Source organism: Rhipicephalus microplus, chromosome 6 (assembly GCF_043290135.1).
Source record: "Rhipicephalus microplus isolate Deutch F79 chromosome 6, USDA_Rmic, whole genome shotgun sequence".
NCBI lineage: Eukaryota > Metazoa > Arthropoda > Arachnida > Ixodida > Ixodidae > Rhipicephalus > Rhipicephalus microplus.
The window spans coordinates 19,859,589-19,878,561 of record NC_134705.1 but is presented as its reverse complement, the minus strand read 5'-3'; the positions used below and the strand labels follow the sequence as shown (position 1 = coordinate 19,878,561).

General features: G+C 50.2%; 1 protein-coding gene across 1 annotated transcript in view; it reads left to right on the top strand.

The window, feature by feature from the left end:
* The window catches only part of LOC142765206 (uncharacterized), a 1,282,698-nt gene that overhangs the window by 421,048 nt on the left and 842,677 nt on the right, over positions 1–18,973 (top strand). The window lies entirely within an intron of this gene.

The following is an 18,973-nucleotide window of genomic DNA, read 5'->3' as shown; positions in this document are numbered from 1 at the left end:
ACATCCTGCACGATTCCTGGGTGTGCAGTCATTATAAAGTCTATTTCGTTCTTATTTTGGCCATTAGGGCTCCTCCATGTCCACTTGCGGTTTTCTCGTTTTCGGTAGAAGGTATTCAAAATCCGTAAATTATCGCGTTCTGCGAATTCTACTAGTAGCTCTCCTCTGGCGTTTCTAGTACCGATGCCATATTCTCCTACTGCCTGGTCTCCAGCCTGCTTCTTCCCTACCTTTGCATTAAAGTCGCCCATCACTATAGTATACTGTGTTTTTACCTTACTCATTGCCGATTCCACGTCTTCATAGAAGCTTTCAACTGAAGCGTCATCATGGCTGGATGTAGGCGCGTAAGCCTGTACTACCTTCTTCTTGTATCTTTTATTCAGTTTAATTACAATACCTACCACCCTTTCATTAATGCTATGGTATTCTTCTAGGTTGCCAGCTATGTTTATGTTAATTAGGAACCCCACTCCCAGTTCTCTTCTGTCTGCCAAGCCACGATAGCAAAGGACGTGCCTATTCTGTAGCACAGTATAGGCCTCATCTGTCCTCCTGACCTCACTGAGCTCTATTATATCCCATTTAACACCCTCTCGCTCCTCGAATAGAACAGCTAGACTTCCCTCACTAGATGAGGTTCTAGCGTTAAACGTTGCCAAGTTCAGGTTCCAATGGCGGCCTGTCCGGATACAGAGATTCTTAGCACCCTCTGCTGCGTTGCAGATCTGACCGCCGCCGTGGTCAGTTGCTTCGCAGCTGCTGGGGACTGAGGGCCGTGAGTTATTTGACGTATGCATGTGGGAGGTAGTGGCCAGATACTGCACCAGGGTGGCCAATCTTTCTCTGGTGAAGGAGTGCGTTCCCGGCGGTGGTTACCGGTGAGGCCGCACCCCAGGCCTCTTAATGCAGTTCCATCAACACGCGGATTTTTTTAAAATCCGGTTGGGAACTGCGCGGCACCGGGACTTGAACCACGGACCTCTTGCGTGCGAGGCGGATGCTCTAACCACTACGCCATCGCCGCACTGCCTATCAGGCCAAGCTTTACTTGAGTGTCATGCTATAGAACTCTCACGGACGTTTCGCAAGCTCGATACACGCATCAATTGGTTTAAGGTCGCGTGACTGTACCGCGAACACAAATGAGGAGTGTTAATGTCACAATCATGACATTCATGTCGTGCGGAGCGTGACTTGCATGCTCCTCTGATGGTGCACTCAAAGGTAAGCCTACACACGCCATCTTTGATATTGCGTGACGTAACTTGAGTGGGATTTATATGAACAAAAAGCTGCGCTCAAAATTCTCATTAGAGAGTATCGTATTTATTGGTGAATTTTTCAGATTCAATGCAAATTTTTACTTAAACTTCAGGCTACAAAATACAGATGTTGAGATCCGTGCGCTGAAAGCCATAAAACAGCTTAACGAGACCCACGGTCTCTTGAAACTGGGGCTAACACTAAACAGCAAGAGTATAGTACACATCGTCCTTTGACCCCAAAATATGGTAATGTATTACGTTAATATTCATGGCACATCCATAGTACACATGCTAATCACGGTGTGAGTTTAAAAGTGCGTTGTAATGAAAACACGCATAAAAATAACGGCAACCATGTAAATATATATATATATATATATATATATATATATATATATATATATATATATATAAGGAAAAAAGGTGTATACCTAAGGGCTCGTTTGTTCCGTGTTTTGACACAATATTATTGAGATCTAACGGACAACAATGCCAAGGAATGCAGAGGGGAAGTTATTAAAACAAATGTAATGTAAATAGGAAGAAAGAAAAGTGGGTGAAAAAAATAACCAGCCGTGAGCAGGAATCAAACCTACGTCCTTCGAAGGGTATGGAACGCGTTATTTTAAGGACGTGGGTTTGATACCTGCTCACGGCTGAATATTTTTCACCCACTTTTCTTTCTTCTTATTTACATAACATTTGTTCTGATATTCCTTGGCATAAGTCTCTGTTAGACACACACACACACACACACATATATATATATATATATATATATATATATATATATATATATATATATACATATATATATATATACATATATATCTATATATATATATATATATATATATATATATATATATATATATATATATATATATATGTGTGTGTGTGTGTGTGTGTGTAACGAGGGCAGTGGGCATGGAGCTCGAATATAGAAAAGGAAGAAGACTTGCTGTGATCGCAGGCTTGCGTTCAGTTAGCCCTTGCGCTCAATAAAGCTTTCGTTCGCCGAGTCAACTCCGGCTGGTTCAACACCCCGTTTCAAGTGGTGGAAGTGCTGGGATACATCTGGTCCTCACCCTGGAGCTTCATAGCCGCACACTCCAACCACCTTCTGTGATGACTGATCCGGGACCGTCTCAGGCCGCCACTCCAGCTCTCGCACCCATACCTGTCTTCTGTGCTGGCGCTCTCCGGCAGCGCGACCCCCCCATATTTGGTGGCACAGAGGACCAAGATGTGGACAACTGGATTGCCGAGTATGAACTGGTGAGCGCGTACAATAAGTAGAACGCAGCCGATAAGCTCACAATTGTGAATTTTTACCTGACCGACGTGGCGAAACTATGGTACAGAAATCATCGAAGTGATTTCAGTACGTGGTCGGAATTGGCAAAAACCCTCTCGGAAGTCTTTGGACGTCCTGCTGTCCGCCGCCTTCGTGCTGAACAGCGCTTGCGTGGCAGAGTACAGAGAACAGATGAGACTTTCACGAGCTACATCGAAGATGTGCTCTTCCTCTGCCAGCTCATCAACCCGACTCTGGATGAGGCAGGCAAGATAAAAAACATAATGAAAGGATTCGACGATGGTGCATTCCAAATGCTTGCTGCGAAGTGTCCCCAGACAGTCGCCGAAGTGATTCAGCTCTGCCAAAGTTATGATGAGCTGCGTAGACAACGTGCTTCCACACGTTGCGCTGCTCAAGACACCGCGGACCTTTCATCCCTCGACTATCGCCATGACACTGCCGACCACTCTGCTTTAATGCCACTCATAAAGCAATTCATACGCGAGGAGGTCTCCCGGCAGCTATCTATAATCACCAGAACTACCGAGCCGATGGCACCCTTATCGCCTTCGCTTCGTCAGGTCATTGAATCGCAAGTTGCCGAAGCATTGCCGCCAGCTCAGGCTCCACCATCTGTTACCGCACCACTAACATATGCAGCCGCTGTTGCTCGGCCACGCGCTCCATCGTCTCCGGCTATCTACGAAGCAACTCGCCACGTTTATTCGTCGACGCCACCTGCCCACCCGTTGACTGTCCAGTCTCCGGCTGTATACGAAACAACTCGGAACGTTTATATGAAGCCGCCGCCTGCACGACCGTTTCCGGTACCTTATTCGACGACAAGTGCCCCTACCGTCAGCCAATGGCGCACTCCGGATAATCGGCCAATATGTTTTTCATGTGGCATCCCAGGGCACATAGCTTGTCACTGCCGCCGTCGCAGCTTCCCTTCTCATGACATTGCAGGGGCCTCACACTACATGCCCATTCAGCCGCGATATCCCGTTCCTGCCGATCCACCTCTAGACGTACGTACCGGTCGCCGCCCATCCAGCTCAAGCCGTTCGCCTTCTCCTCGTCGCAGATCTATTTCTCCAATGTTACGTCGCAACAGCCCACCGAGAGGGGAAAACTGACGGGCGCAGTTCCGGAGGCAAGAACTGCGTTGGCAGCAAAAATTTCAAGACCTAACTGCTGTCCCCCGAACGAAATCGAACTCTATATTGACGGCATAAAGGTGCACGGACTTGTTGACACTGGAGCTGCCGTATCTGTAATTAGCGAGAAACTGTGCTGAAACTTGAAGAAAGTGACCACGCAACTTACCGACCTATCTTTGCAGACAGCTACGTCCCATAATATTCAGCCTCCAGCTGTGTGCACTGCACGAGTCGTCATTCAAGGTGCGATGTACGTCGTCTCATTTGTAGTTTTATTCCGTTCTTCGCATGACGTTATCCTTGGATGGGACTTTCTTTCGTCAAATTCTGCTTTGGTCGACTGTGCTCGTTCCGAACTCGCATTATCTGTGCCGTGCTATGACCCCGACGATGGCGCTTCGTGTAGAGTGTTTTCTGCTTCTGACGTTGACATTGCGCCTTTCTCAGCTGTTGTTGTCTCGGTGTCGTGTGCCTCCCCCCCGAAATTGCCTGTGTTGTTTATGCCATCGGTCCCATCTGCGTGCCGTCGAAATATCATGCTTCCGTTTGCCATCGTCGTTTTTCGCAACGGTCACGCTGCCATTTATGTGTGCAATGCCTCAGACAGCCCGTCATCCCTACTACGTGGAGAATGCCTGGAAAGCTACGAACCTGACGAGTGCATTCTTCCGGCTACTATACCCGATTCTACGGTTTCGCTCCCAATTTGTGCTGTCACTCCTACCAACACGCCTAATGATGTTCTCGGCGTATTCTCGGATGCCATCGACTCTGAGCTCGCACCAACTCAGCGCGAAGAGATTATAACTCTTCTTCTCCGCTTTCGCTCTTCATTCGATCGTGACCAGTCAGGCTTAGGCCGAACCTCTGCGGTCGTTCACCGGATTGACACCGGTCAACAAGCTCCGCTAAGGCAGCGTCCGTACCGAGTGTCATCTGCTGAACGCCATGTCATCAACGAACAAGTGGACGACATGTTGAAACGTGGCATCATCGAGCCTTCAAACAGTCCCTGGGCTTCACCGGTTTTTCTCGTCAAGAAAAAAGACGGATCCATCCGGTTCTGCGTTGACTACCGCCGACTCAACAAGATAACGCGCAAAGACGTATACCCTCTGCCACGCATCGATGATGCTCTGGACTGCATACAAGGTGCAGAGTTCTTTTCTTCGTTAGATTTACGCTCCGGCTACTGGCAGGTGCCCATGGCAGAGGGTGACCACCCGAAGACAGCCTTTGTAACACCGGATGGACTATATGAATTTACCGTTATGCCCTTTGGCCTCTGCAATGCGCCTGCCACTTTCGAAAGGATGATGGATAACATCTTGCGAGGTTTGAAATGGACAACGTGCCTCTGTTATTTGGACGACATTGTGGTATTTTCAAGCGACTTTGCGACCCACCTCCGCCGCCTCGAGCAAGTTCTTACGTGCCTTTCCACGGTGGGTTTTCAACTTAACTTGAAAAAATGCCACTTCGGCGCTCGCAAGCTTGTAATTCTCGGCCATGTAGTTTCTAAGGACGGCATTCTCCCGGACCCTACGAAACTTCATGCAGTCGCGGCGTTCCCAAAGCCAACCACCATCAAAGAGCTTCGAAGCTTCATCGGCCTATGTTCTTACTTCCGGCGCTACGTCCGCAATTTCGCCTCCATTATTGCCCCCTTGACCAATCTTTTTGCCGGAAGTTCTGATTTGTCAGCGTGGTCACAGGCGTGTGATGATGCATTTCAGGAACTCCGACGGCTTCTCACCACGCCTCCCATACTCCGACATTTCGATCCATCTGCTCCAACGGAGCTTCATACAGACGCAAGTGGTGTCGGGCTAGGGGCCATACTGGCCCAACGCAAGGATGGCTTTGACGAGTACGTCGTTGCCTATGCCAGCCGCACCCTCAGTAAAGCTGAGAAGAAAACAGTGTAACTGAAAAGGAGTGCCTTGCCATTATTTAGGCAATCGGAAAATTTCGGCCTTATTTATATGGACGTCCGTTTGATATTGTAACAGACCACCATGCGCTTTGCTGGTTATCTTCACTAAAAGATCCTAATGGTCGGCTCGCTCATTGGGCATTGCGGTTACAGGAGTTCGATATCCGTGTTGTCTACCGTTCTGGTCGTAAGCATTCCGACGCCGATGCCCTGTCACGTTCGCCATTGGCTTCAGAGCCTGTCGGCTCGCCTATCTCCACCAGTGCTGCCTTGGCCATCAGCATTTCGGACATGCCTTCCGAGCAACGCAAAGATGCTTGGATTTCTTCTCTTTTGGACTTGCTCTCAAACCGGACGCTCGCTCCAGTTTCCAGGACGCTTCGCCGTCAAGCAGGACACTTCGCTATTCGGGATAACCTGCTTTGCCGCCGAAACTACAGTTCGATGGGTCGTAAGTGGTTGCTCGTCATTCCCCGACATCTTCGCTCTGACATCTGTGCCACGTTCCACGATGATCCGCAATGTGGCCACGCTGGTGTATTAAAAACATACACTCGCTTGCAGCTGCGGTACTACTGGCGCGGTATGTACCGTTTCGTTCACCGTTACGTAAGGTCTTGCCTTACGTGCCAGCGACGCAAAATGCCCACTCAGCATGCCACAGGTCCCTTGCAGCCGTTGCCATGTCCAGCACGAGCTTTCGATCGTGTCGGAATCGACCTTTACGGTCCGCTTCCCTATACTTCGAGTAGCAACCGCTGGGTCATTGTCGCTATCGACCACCTAACGCGGTACGCTGAAACAGCTGCGTTACCTTCTGCTACCGCAAAAGACGTTGCGTGTTTTATACTGCAAAACCTGGTTTTAAGGCATGGAGCACCTCGAGAGTTACTAAGCGACCGCGGCTGCGTTTTTCTCTCCGATGCTATCAAAGCGTTGTTGAGCGAGTGTCGCATCATACACCGCACTACCACAGCCTATCATCTGCAAACTAATGGGATGACAGAGCGTTTTAATCGTACACTTGGGGATATGCTGGCCAAGTACGCTTCATCCGACCAGTCAAATTGGGATAGCATACTGCCTTTTGTAACGTATGCTTACAACACTGCAACGCAAAGCACCACTGGATTTTCGCCTTTCTTTCTTCTTTATGGACGCGAGCCATCATCAACAATGGATACTATTCTTCCTTATCGACCAGACCCTTCAGAGATGACTACCGTTTCTCGAGCAGCAGCACACGCTGAAGAATGTCGGAAGCTTGCTCGTGCGTTCACGTCACATGACCAGACGCGCCAAAAACATCGCCACGACGCATCAGCCACGCCTATGAGCTTTGCACCGAACTCACTGGTGTGGTTATGGATTCCTTCTACTCCTCCAGGACTCTCCCCCAAGCTTTCGTCCAGGTACCATGGCCCTTATCGAGTTATACGCCAAACATCCCCTGTCAACTACCTGGTCGAGCCGCTGAATGCATCTCCGGACAAGCGCCGTCGGGGACAAGAAATTGTACACATTTCTCGGCTCAAGCCATACCATGACCCTTCTGTGTACACCTGTCCTTAGGTCGCCAGGATGGCTCCCTCATCGCCCGGGGGTGATTGTAACGAGGGCAGTGGGCATGGAGCTCGAATATAGAAAAGAAAGAAGACTTGCTGTGATCGCAGGCTTGCGTTCAGTTAGCCCTTGCGCTCAATAAAGCTTTCGTTCGCCGAGTCAACTCCTGCTGGTTCAACACCCCGTTTCAATATATATTGTAAGCATTCATTAAGCATATCCACTATCTTAAGACATGTTTATCTTCATGAGTGGTCGTCATCTTCTGCTGTAGCGACTTGGCTTGCCTGAGTTCTGCGCCTTGGGTGTGGTCGCTTCATCGTGTCTTCTGGGTCTAATAAAGGTTGCCTTCACCATTACATCACAAGTGGTGGAGTGTGCTCTACGATCTTCCGTCCTCTCCCAGCCCGCTCTGCCTCCTGGAGCTCCGCTCAGGTTGTCGTTTGTGCCAGGTGTCCGGTAACATGCCTCAGGACGAGCCAACCGGTGCTTCTGCGTCTACCTCCACGGCCCCGGCTACCGCGGCTTATCTATCGTGAATTATTACCGCGAACCAGCGTGAGCCGCCCATGTTCGCCGGACTTCAAGGTGAACATGTGGAGGTTTGGTTGGACCAGTTCAATCGAGCGAGTTCTACTAACAACTGGGATGATCCTACCTAGCTTCGCCGTGTTTCTTTCTATTTGACAGGCGTAGCGAAAACATGGTTTTTCAATCATGAAACGGACATCACGGAATGGACACGTTTCAAGCAACAGGTTCGCCGAAATTTCGGCACCCCGGTGGTTCGTTGAGCTCTCGCGAAGAAGACACTGGATATTCGCAAGCAACAATGCGGTGAGTCTTATACATCGTACATAGAGGATGTGCTTGCTCTCTGTCACCGTTTCATCACGTCCATGTCTGAATCAGAGAGAGTTCGTCATCTATTGAAAAGGATCGGCACGGCCGCGTTTAATGTCTTGGTCATACAAAACCCGACCACAGTCGCTGACGTTGTTCCCACGTGCCAACGCCTAGAGGAACTTGACTGCCAACGGTTACCGCCGCACAGCGCTGAAAACATCACCACGACTGATGCCTCATTGCGTGCCATGATTCGGGTGATGATATGGAAAGAGCTGCAATCTCTCAGTGACACCGAGTCCACCTCCCACCTCCAACACTGTTTTTCGCGACGTTATCGAAGAGGAGTTGGTGTCAATGACCGCGCCAGCGTATGCAGACTCCAGTACCTCGACTCCAGCCGATGTACGCACAAGTCCTCGCTGCCTCATTATCCGTCGTACAACCAATGCCCGCACACTCGACGCCAGTCCCACTGGCTTCGTTAACTCCGAGTGCGCCTAGCTGCCCTTTCACCCACCATTGAGGCCACCTCGTCCGATCTGTTATTACTGTGGCTATCGGGGCCACATTGCATGCATCTGTCGGAAGCGTCAGCAGGACGAGCGTCGTGGATTCGACACCTTAAGACGGGATGATGGGACAAGCTGGTTCGCTTTCCAACGTCGTCTTTATGATCCGCCGCTACGTCGCTCATTGTCTCCAACTGCGACATCTGAGCCAACCACTGGTTACCGCTCTACTAGACGCCACTCACCATCACCCCTCCACCGCTCCACGTCTCCACTGTGACCTGCCTCGCAATACACCAACCAACGCCCGGAAAACTAACCTCTGCAGCTTTTGGAGGAAAAGCTTCATCAAACGAAAAGACAGAAATTCCTACAGTGCGTCCATATATTACAATATATGTTTTAATAGAAGCTGTGTACGTGGACGCTTTGATAGACACTGGCGCTTGTTTGTATGTGATTGGTCGTTCCTTGTGCTCACGTCTGCGAAGTCACCACCCCTTATTATGGACCTACACTGCTCGCTGCTCAAGGGGACGCCATTAGACCTGCTGCTATGTGCACCACTCGTGTTTTCATAGCTGGTCTTCTCCATTTTGTGCAATTTGCCGTACTGAGTTCGTGTGCCCACCAGCTTATATTAGGCTCGGATTTTCTGTCTACGGCGAACGCTTACATCTGCTATCGAAAAAATGTTGTTCATATGGTAGAAACTGGCTATGCCCTTTATGCGGATGACAAGCCCGTTCACATGCTCGCTGCGGAAGATACCGAGCTACCACCTGGTCATCAGCGAACAGTTACCATCACTTCTAATATGGTCGACTCTGCTGACGTGTTTGTCCAACCATCTCCAGGCTGTCTTGCAAGAGGTATAGCCCTTGTTTCAGGTCTCGCGCGGTTCCACAATGGCTCCGGACTTCTCTACGCTACAAACCAGACGTCCGAGAAAATTCTCATTCCTAAAGGCACCACAAACGGCTTGCATTACCCAATCCCAACCTGTCTGTGTTGTCCCGCTTATGTCAGCGTGTTCTGACCTTCCTTCTATTAGACGTTCATCAAGCGTTTCTGTTCTTGCTGCGGCTATTAGTCCAGAGCTGACCTCTTCACAGACAGATGAGTTGCTTGCCTTGCTACAAAAGCATAGGAGAATGTTTGATGCCTATTTCTCATCTCTAAGACAGACGTCCATTATTGGGCATCGTATCCAGACCGATGGCACTTCCATCGTACGCCGTCGACCATATCGCGTCTCTTTGTCCGAGCGTGAGGTCATTGAACAAAATGTAGCTGATATGCTGCAACGGAACATTTTACGTCCCTCCGTGAGTCCTTCGTCATCCCCTGTTGTTTTAGTAAGAAAAAAAGATGGCTCCGTGTGATTTTGCGTGGACTACAGAGCACTTAATAAAATTACCCACAGGGATGTGTACCGCATGCCGCGCATAGACGATGCTTTGGATTCACTGCAAGGTGCCTAGTACTTCTCAAGCCTAGACCTGCATTCAGGTTACTGGCAAATACCCATGCACGAGGATGACAAAGAAAAGACAGCGTTTTGAACACCAGATGGCCTGTACGAATTCAACGTCATGCCATTCGGCCTTTGCAATGCTCCAGCAACATTTCAGCAGATGATCGACCCAGTTTTACGAGGCTTGAATTGGAAGACTTGCTTATGCTAATTAGACGATATTGTTATTTTCTCGTCAACCTTCCCTCAGCACTTGCAACGACTGGACGAAGATCTCACGTGCCTTGCAAACACAGCCCTTCAGCTGAACACCAAGAAATGCCGTCTTGTGAGCAAGACGATTAAAGTGTTAGGCCATCTCGTAAGCAAGGACGGTATTCATCCCGATTCAGACAAGATTTCCGCTGTCCAATACTTACCGCGTCCTGAAAAAGCCAAAGATTTGCGAAGTTTTCTCAGCCTCGCTTCTTATTTTCGCCGATTCATTCGAGATTTCGCCTCAATAGCTCCACCTTTGCACACGTTTGTCGGCTCAGGCGTCGCCTTTGTGTGGTCTCCTGAATGTGAAGCGGCGTTTGCCCAACTCAAGTGTGCACTCACATTCGAACCAGTCCTGCGCCATTGCGACGAAACCGCACTTACGCTCCTGCATACAGACGCTAGTGGTCAAGGCATTGGTGCAATTCTCATACACCGAGACAAATCTTCACGTGAGAAAGTCGTCACATACGCGAGCCGTGCACTGACCCCTGCCGAAAACAATTATACCATCACCGAACAGGAGTGCGTAGTGGTCGTATGGTCGATAAAAAGGTTTCGACCTTATCTCCACAGCCACCACAATCTTCTGGTCCCGGACCATCACGCCTTGTGCTGGCTCTCGACAGTCAAGAACTTGTCCGGCCACCTTGGTCGCTAGATTCTTCACTTACATGAATACGATTTCACAATTACGTACAAGTCGGGAAAGATACATCAAGACGCCGACGCACTTTCGCGTTGCCCGCTCTCTTAACAAACCCGCCACTGCCGCACTCGAGAAGCTTTCGGCCATCTCTTCCCTACACGTTTCGTTCTTAGCTACTGTGAACCCAACTTTTCCAAGCGAGTGTGATTTGTTCATATCTCACCAACGTGCTGACCTTATTTACGCTGCATCATGAACCGTCTTGACAGGACACTCCGGCCCCATAACGCCCGTCTTCGCCGACAGCTGACACAATTCAAGCTCAAAAACCACGTCCTGTACCGTCATATCTACCACCCTGATGTTCAACGCTGGGTGCCCGTTCTACCTCACTTTCTTTGGGCTGAAGTCCTCAAGACATACCACGACAACATGTCTACTGGACACATAGGCTTCCAGAAAACGTATGACCGCATATGATGTCACTACTACTGGCCGGGCTTGTCCACCTGTGTCGTGAGGTACGTTGCCTCATGCGCCCTTTGTCAGCGTCGCAAGCTACCTACATCTACTCGAAGTGGACAATTACAACCGCTTCCGTGTCCCCTGCAACCATTCGAGGTGGTTGGCGTTGGGTCCGCTTCCTATGACTGTCACGAGCAATCGATGGATAGTTACAGCTGTCGACCACCTGACCCTCTACGCCGAAACAGCTGCCGTGCCTTCTGCATCAGCTTTCGAAGTGACTGACTTCATCCTTCGAGCAATATTCCTTCGTCACGGAGCGCTTCGTGTAATCCTGAGCGATTGTCGAAGAGTATTTGTTTCAGAACTTGTGGAAGAAGTGCTCAAGGCATCCGGCACTGCACACAAAAGAAGCTGCAGCTACTATTCTCAGACGAACGGCCTGAATGAGCGCTTTCATCGTACACTGTCAGATATGAAAGCGATGTATATAGAACCGGACCAGAGAAACTGAGACACCATTTTGCCATTTGACACTTTTGCGTATAATACCTCTGTACAGCGCACAACGGGTTACTTGCCGTTCTACCTCGTCCACGGTCGCTTCCCCTCTTCTTTCCTCGATGTTTCGTTCTTCTCTGCGCCGGTTAAACCATGTTCATCTTCAATTGCAAATACGTGTCTTGTCTACTTCATTGCCGTCAGCTGACTCGCGTCAACACTGAAGCCAAGCCACAGGATCGCAAGCTTGAATATGATGCCTCTCATTGTGCCGTGTCCTTCAGCCCTGGCGACGAAGTCCTCCTTTTTACACCAATTTGCACTCCCGGCCTGTTTGAGAAGTTTCAATAACGTTTTATTGGCCTCTACAATGTCTTGGAGCAAACGTTTCCGGTGAACTATCGCGTGGCACCCGTTCTTCTTCCAATAAACCGCCGCTGCAGGGCAGGGAAATAGTCTACGTATGCCACATGAAATCTTTCATACGGCGTTCCTCTTCGCTTTAAACTGCGGCCAAGAACTGTGGTCAGCATGACCGCTTTCACGTGGGGGGGGGGGGGGGAGTTAGTGTAGGCATTTATTGAGCACATCTACTATCTTTACACATGTTCATCACCATGAGTGGTCGTCATCTTCATCTACTCTGAGGACTTGGCTTGCCTGGGTTCTGTGCCTTAAGTGTGGTCGCTTCATCGTGTCTTCTGGGCCTAATAAAAGTTGCCTTCACCGTACCATCACAATATATGTATATATATATATATATATATATATATATATATATATATATATATATATATACATATATATATATATATATATATATATATATTTAGAGAAGAGGAGGTACTCCGGCGCAAAGGCAGCAGCATCGAGCGTGCAGCAGCGGCTTGAGCTCGTGAGTCGCGGCTGGTGCATCGCCTTCGAAGCATCAACATTTCTGCTCAATAAATCTCCTTTATATTTGGTGGAGCCATGCTGGGTACCGTCCCCTACTATACCTTCCTGCTACCATCCTGGAACTCCGTTCTCGACGGCTACTTTCTGCTATGCCAGACGCCGATCAGCAGACGCTTCCATCCCCTCAGGCCAGCTGGCCAGGCAGTGTTCCTCAGCGGGAGCCTCCAATCTTCAGCGGAACAGATGACAACGACGTTGAAGCTTGGCTCTCGACTTTCGAACGGGTGAGCGCTTTAAACAGATTGACGGACGCGAAGAATTTGACAGGCATGTCGTTCTTCCTCGCGGGTGTAGCCAGCCTTTGGCTTAGAAACCACGAGGCAGACATCCAAACGGGGCCGCGATTCGAAACGTCGATTTTAGCAGTCTTCGATCGACCTGCCGTCTGAAAACTTCATGCCGAGCATCGTTTACGCGCACGCGCACAGGAAACGGTTGAAACCTTCACAAGTCACATAGAAGACGTCATCGATTTGTGCAGACGCGTCAACGCCGAAATGACAGAAGCTGAATATTGTAAGCACATCCGCAAAGGGATTGACGACGACGCTTTTCAAATGCTCTTGGCGAAACGTACGACCACATTTAACGACGTAATTAGCCTGTGCGAAAGCTACGATGAACTGCGGAAGCAGTGAGCTCTCACAAGACGTCCTCCAGCGCACAATTTGGCATCACTGTCTAGTGTGATCAATGGTCATGACCAAGCGTCACTAATAGCCGAAATAAAAGCATTTGTCCACGAAGTCGCAAGACAGCTTTCCTTGGGGCCCTTCACACCAGAACCTAGCACACCCTTACCGTCGTCTATTCGTGGCGTCATTCAAGGAGAGCTCGCCGAGGCCTCACCAGCTGCTCGCGAGCATAATCTTGTGGCTGCTCCTCTCACCTACGCCGCGTCTGCAGCCATGCCAACTTGTAAAGCACCTGCGCCTCCGTTCCGACCTCGCGCGAGCTATTCTCCACCTAGTTCACTGGACCAGCACTAACACCACCAACACGTGGCGCACCCTTGACAATCGCCCGATATGTTATGCATGTCGATACCCCAGTTACGTCGCAAGGCATTGCCACCGCCGGACACATATCAGCGATGAAAACCGCCATGAGCCTTTCTTCCCGCTTGACTCTAACGCAGAATACTGTTCCTCTACTCCAATGCCAGCCCACTACTAGGACGACCACCACCCTCGGTCGGGACGTCTTCCCTCGTCCTCTCCACGCCGCCGCTCGATTTCTCCTATGAGACGACGGCCCTCGCCTAACGAGGAGGAAAACTAGACGACACAGTTTCTGAGGCAAGAACTGCGCGAGCCTCTGTGTGCCCAAATCTTCATTTGTCACCTACCAATGTTATTGATGTGTTCGTCGAAAATATCCCTACTGTAGCTCTTGTAGATACCGGTGCAGCTGTTCCTGTAATCGATGCTGGATTTTGCCGCTCGATTCGCAAGGTTACGACGCCTTTCTAGAGATTATCGCTTCGCACAGCCAGTGCTTAACCTGTTCAACCGACCGCAGTATGCACAGCCCGCGTGACAATTCAGGACGTTCTTTATACAATATAGTTCATGGTTCTTTCATCGTGCTCCCATACTATTTTCTTGGGATGGGACTTTTGTCGCGTCATAACGCCGTAGTAGACTGTGCTAGAGCTGAGGTTGAATTTCGCTCACTGGATGACCAAGCGTCCGTCGACACCCAGTCTGCCGCTAAACTTGTTGTTAACAATGACACATACATCCCTCCATGCTCTTTTGCGTTCGTACCAGTTTTATGCAGCGCCATATCTGACGGCACGGTCTTTTTCTCACCATGTCCAATATTTGTCGCATGAAGAGCCCTCCCCCTGCCTTTTGCTCCTCTGGACCTTGTAGAAGGCTCAACCACAAGGCCAGTTTATAATCATGAGTCGTCGTCTTTATCCCTACTTTGTCAAGAGTACCTTGACCACGTCGAAACAATCAGTTCTACCAGAGTTATATTCGTCCCCAATGAGGTGCCTTCTACCTCCGTTTGTGAACTGGCTGTCGTCTAAGCGGCTGACTCAACGTCGGCAAACATATTTCAACCATTCATCGCTGAAGATTTCACATCTTCGCAGCGTTCAAAGCTCCTCACCATCCTTGAGTGCTACCGCCATTCTTTCAACGTTGCACAAACACCTCTCGGCCGTGTCTTAGCAGTAGAATACCACATTGACACTGGGTCCCACTCAACGCTGCGACAACGACCATATCACGTGTCCGCTACAGAACGCCACGTCATTGCTGACCAAGTACACGACATGCTTCACAGAGGCGTCATTCGACCATCACAGAGCCCATGGGCGTCTCCAGTGGTCATCGTCAAAAAGAAAGACGGTCCTATTCGTTTCTGTGTCAATTTCCGGTGATTGAACAAAATCACACTGAAATATGTCTACCCACTACCGTGCATTGACAATGCTTTGGACAGATTACAGGTTGCCGGCTTCTTTTCTTTGTTAGACTTGCGGTCAGGCTACTGGCAGGTGCCGATGGCGGAGGCCGATCGCCACAAAACCACTATTGTCTTGCCAGAGGGCTTACATGAATTCACCGTCATGCCCTTCTGACTTTGCAATGCACCTGCAACGTTCGAACGAATGATGGACAACATCCTGCGTGGACAAAAATGGAAGATATGCTTGCGTTATCTCGATGGTCTTCGCCCCTAACCTCGGCACCCACTTACGTCGCCTTCAGCACGTCCTTACTTGCTTGACTAACGCCGGTTTGCAATTAAACCTTAAAAAATATCGATTTGCCATGCGTCAACTGAACACTTTGGGCCACGTTGTTTCCAAGGAAAGCATCCTCCTGGATCCCGAGAAATTGCGAGCTGTTACGGCGTTTCCTAAACCTGCCACCATCAAAGAACTTCAAAGTTTCATCGGCTTGTGATCGTATTTCCGGTGATTCGTCCGAAACTTTGCGTCTATTATGCCGCCTCTTACTCAACTCCTCGGAAACTCTAAAGACCTATTATCGTGGTCCCATGCCTGCGATGAGGCTTTCACCACCTTGCGATGGCTTCTCACGACGCCACCCTTTCTACGCCATTTCGATCCGGAAGCTCCAACTGAAATCCAGGCTGACGCCAGTGCTGTAGGCCTGGGGGCTGTGCTCGCACAGCGTAAACCCGGCATCAGGAATACGTCGTGGCATACTTTAGTCGCTCACTTAGTAAGGCTGAGAGCAACTACAGCGTCCCAGAAAAGGAGTGCTTGGCTATTGTGTTGGCCCTTAGAAAGGTTCGCCCATATCTATATGGTCGTTCTTTTGACGTCGTGACCGACCAGCACGCGCTGTGCTAGCTTTCAATGTTAAAAGACCCATCTGGGCGCCTCACTCGCTGAGTGTTGAAAATTTAGGATTACGACATACGCGTGGTTTATCGGTCAAGATGGAAGCATGCTTACGCGGACGCCCCTTCCCGTTCCGCCCTGTCGCAGAATGCCACAGCTGACTCCGCTTGCGATACCACATTGTCATCTCTTGACTTTGATACTATTGCTATTGAACAACTCAATGACCCGTGGACTGCGTCTCTTTTCAATCATCTCTCGAACACTTCTGAACTCCCAAAGACGCGAGCGCTCCGGCGCCAAGTTTCACACTTCTCAATACGTGACACGCTTCTCTATCGACGCAACTACGCACCAGAGGGACGCAAATGGCTGCTCATCGTTCCACGAACCCTGAGGTCGCAGATTTGTTCCTCTCTCCAGACTGACCTACAATGTGGCCACGCAGGAGTCTTCAAGACCTACGAAAGGCTTCGACATTGTTGCTACTGGCGTCGTATGTATAGCTTCGTCCGCAACTTCGTCCGCTCATGTGCCGAATGTCAGTGCCGAAAATCTCTACCACACGCCTCCGCCGGTGAACTGGAGCCTTTACTATGCCATTCCCGACCCTTCGAACGGGTCGGATTAGATATTTATGGGCCACTTCCATCGACTCCGACTGGCAATAGGTGGATAGTAGTTGCTATCGACCACATAATGTGGTAGGCTGATACCGCTACTCTTCAAAGGCCTACAGTACAGGAGGTTGCCACTTTCCTATTGCGTCACTTTGTCTTGCGTCATGGAGGCTCTCAAGAACTCCTCAGTGACTGTGGCCGCGCCTTCTTATCCGAGGTCATTGAAAAATTGCTCGCTGAGTGCGCTTTAGTACATCGCACGTGTACCACATACACCCTCAAACCACGAGTAAATGCTCGGTAGCCCGAGCATTTTACTCGTACTCTCGGTGACATGCTATCTATGTTTGTGACGCCTGATCACTCTAACTGGGACTTAGTTCTCCCATTCATTACATACGCCAATAATACGGCAACGCAAGCGACAACAGGCTTCTCCCCTTTTTAACTCCTCTACGGCCACCACCCCTCCCACACCAATGACACCATTCTGCCCTATCGACCAGACGTGTCCGAGTGCCTACCGATATTGGACGCCGCCAGACACGCAGAACAATGTCGCCAGTTAGCTCGTCGCTTTACTTGCGATGACCGAAACCGGCAAAAAGCAATGCATGATGTCCAGAGCTCAACTCCCGTTTTTCTTCCGGGCGCTCTTGTATGGCAGTCAGTGCCGCATCGCACACTTGGGCTCTCTTCCAAACTTCTGCCAAATGACGATGAGCGATATCGTATTCTCGAACAAACTTCGCCAGTAAATTACATCATTGAGCCTCTTACGCCACCGTCAGACATGCAACGTCGCAACCGCGAGGTGGTATACGTCCAGAGGCTTAAGCAGTACCATGGTTCTATGTCACCAGTACAGAACTAAGTCGCAAGGATGGCTCGTTTTTTTCCCGTGGGGCCATTGTAAAAAAGACGGAAGTACTCAGGCAACCAGGCAGCAGCATCAAGCGTGCACCAGTGGCTCTAGCTTGTAAATTGCGGCTGGTGCATCTCCTTCCAAGCATCAACCTTTCTGCTTCATAAATCTTTATATTATATATATATTGTCATGACCAAGAAAGACAGACGCTGGCGCTTCGGCGCGCGGGTAGCTAGAGCAAAGAAGAGAAGAGCGAAGTCAGAATAATAACAGCTGGCCCAGGATCGGATGTTGTATCTTGTTCTCTGTCTCGCTCATCACAATGGCGCAGTCGACGAAGAAGAAGTCTTACGTCCCGGCTTCGTCATCCAGGACAGCCGTGATAAGCGCCGCTTGAGGACGGAGTCAAGGCCTCCTCGGCAGCTGTTCACCTGCCACCACTGCCACCACTGTTCGGGGACGGCGTCAAGGCCTCCTCGGTGGCGGCAGTACACGCTACCGGTACCAATTCACAAGGGACGCCGTCCACGCGTCCTTGGCTATGGATTCTGCCGTCAGCGCGGTCGACAAGTGAACCCTCTGCGGGAAGCCACCGGTACCTTCTTCGTGGTTCGTCGGCAGTGCGGGCTTCTTCATCGAGGAACGCCGTCCACGCTTTCTTGGCAATGTGGTCCCACCTGCTGCTTCAGCTACCCTTTGAACCACCAGTGGATGGCGTCCAGGCCTCCCCTGGGGTTGCAGGGAATGACCTTATTGACACCCTGCCACAATTTCGCGGCAGGGATCCGCACCGGCTCCTGTCTTTTGGGATTCCCGCTCACGCTTCCCATGGCCTACATTCCCGTTGCCGCACTCTTTCAACATACGAGCTGCCAGAGAACGCTGTTCAGGCTTCCCTGCACGCCAATCTTACCGGCGTGAGTGCTGCAACCGCTACTCATTCGAAGACCGCGATCACCAACGCTTCGGAATTCACACACACCAGCGCTGCGAGCCTGCGGCGTTACATCGCGCTACTCCACGTCAAGACTAACGAACTGACAGCGTCGATCTCCGAGCGAGCTCCTACAATGTTGCCAGAATTGCGTGCCACTAATGCCGTGTTGGACGTAGCTGCTTCGCACGACTTTGAGACAAGCCCATTGGAGCAACGCAGGCAGCTTCGGGGCACCCTCCTGCAGCTCTCAGACCAGCTCGACGGTGTTGCCTCAGTGATATCAGCATTCTCACGTGCCGCCCCACCATCGCCGTCCACCTACGAA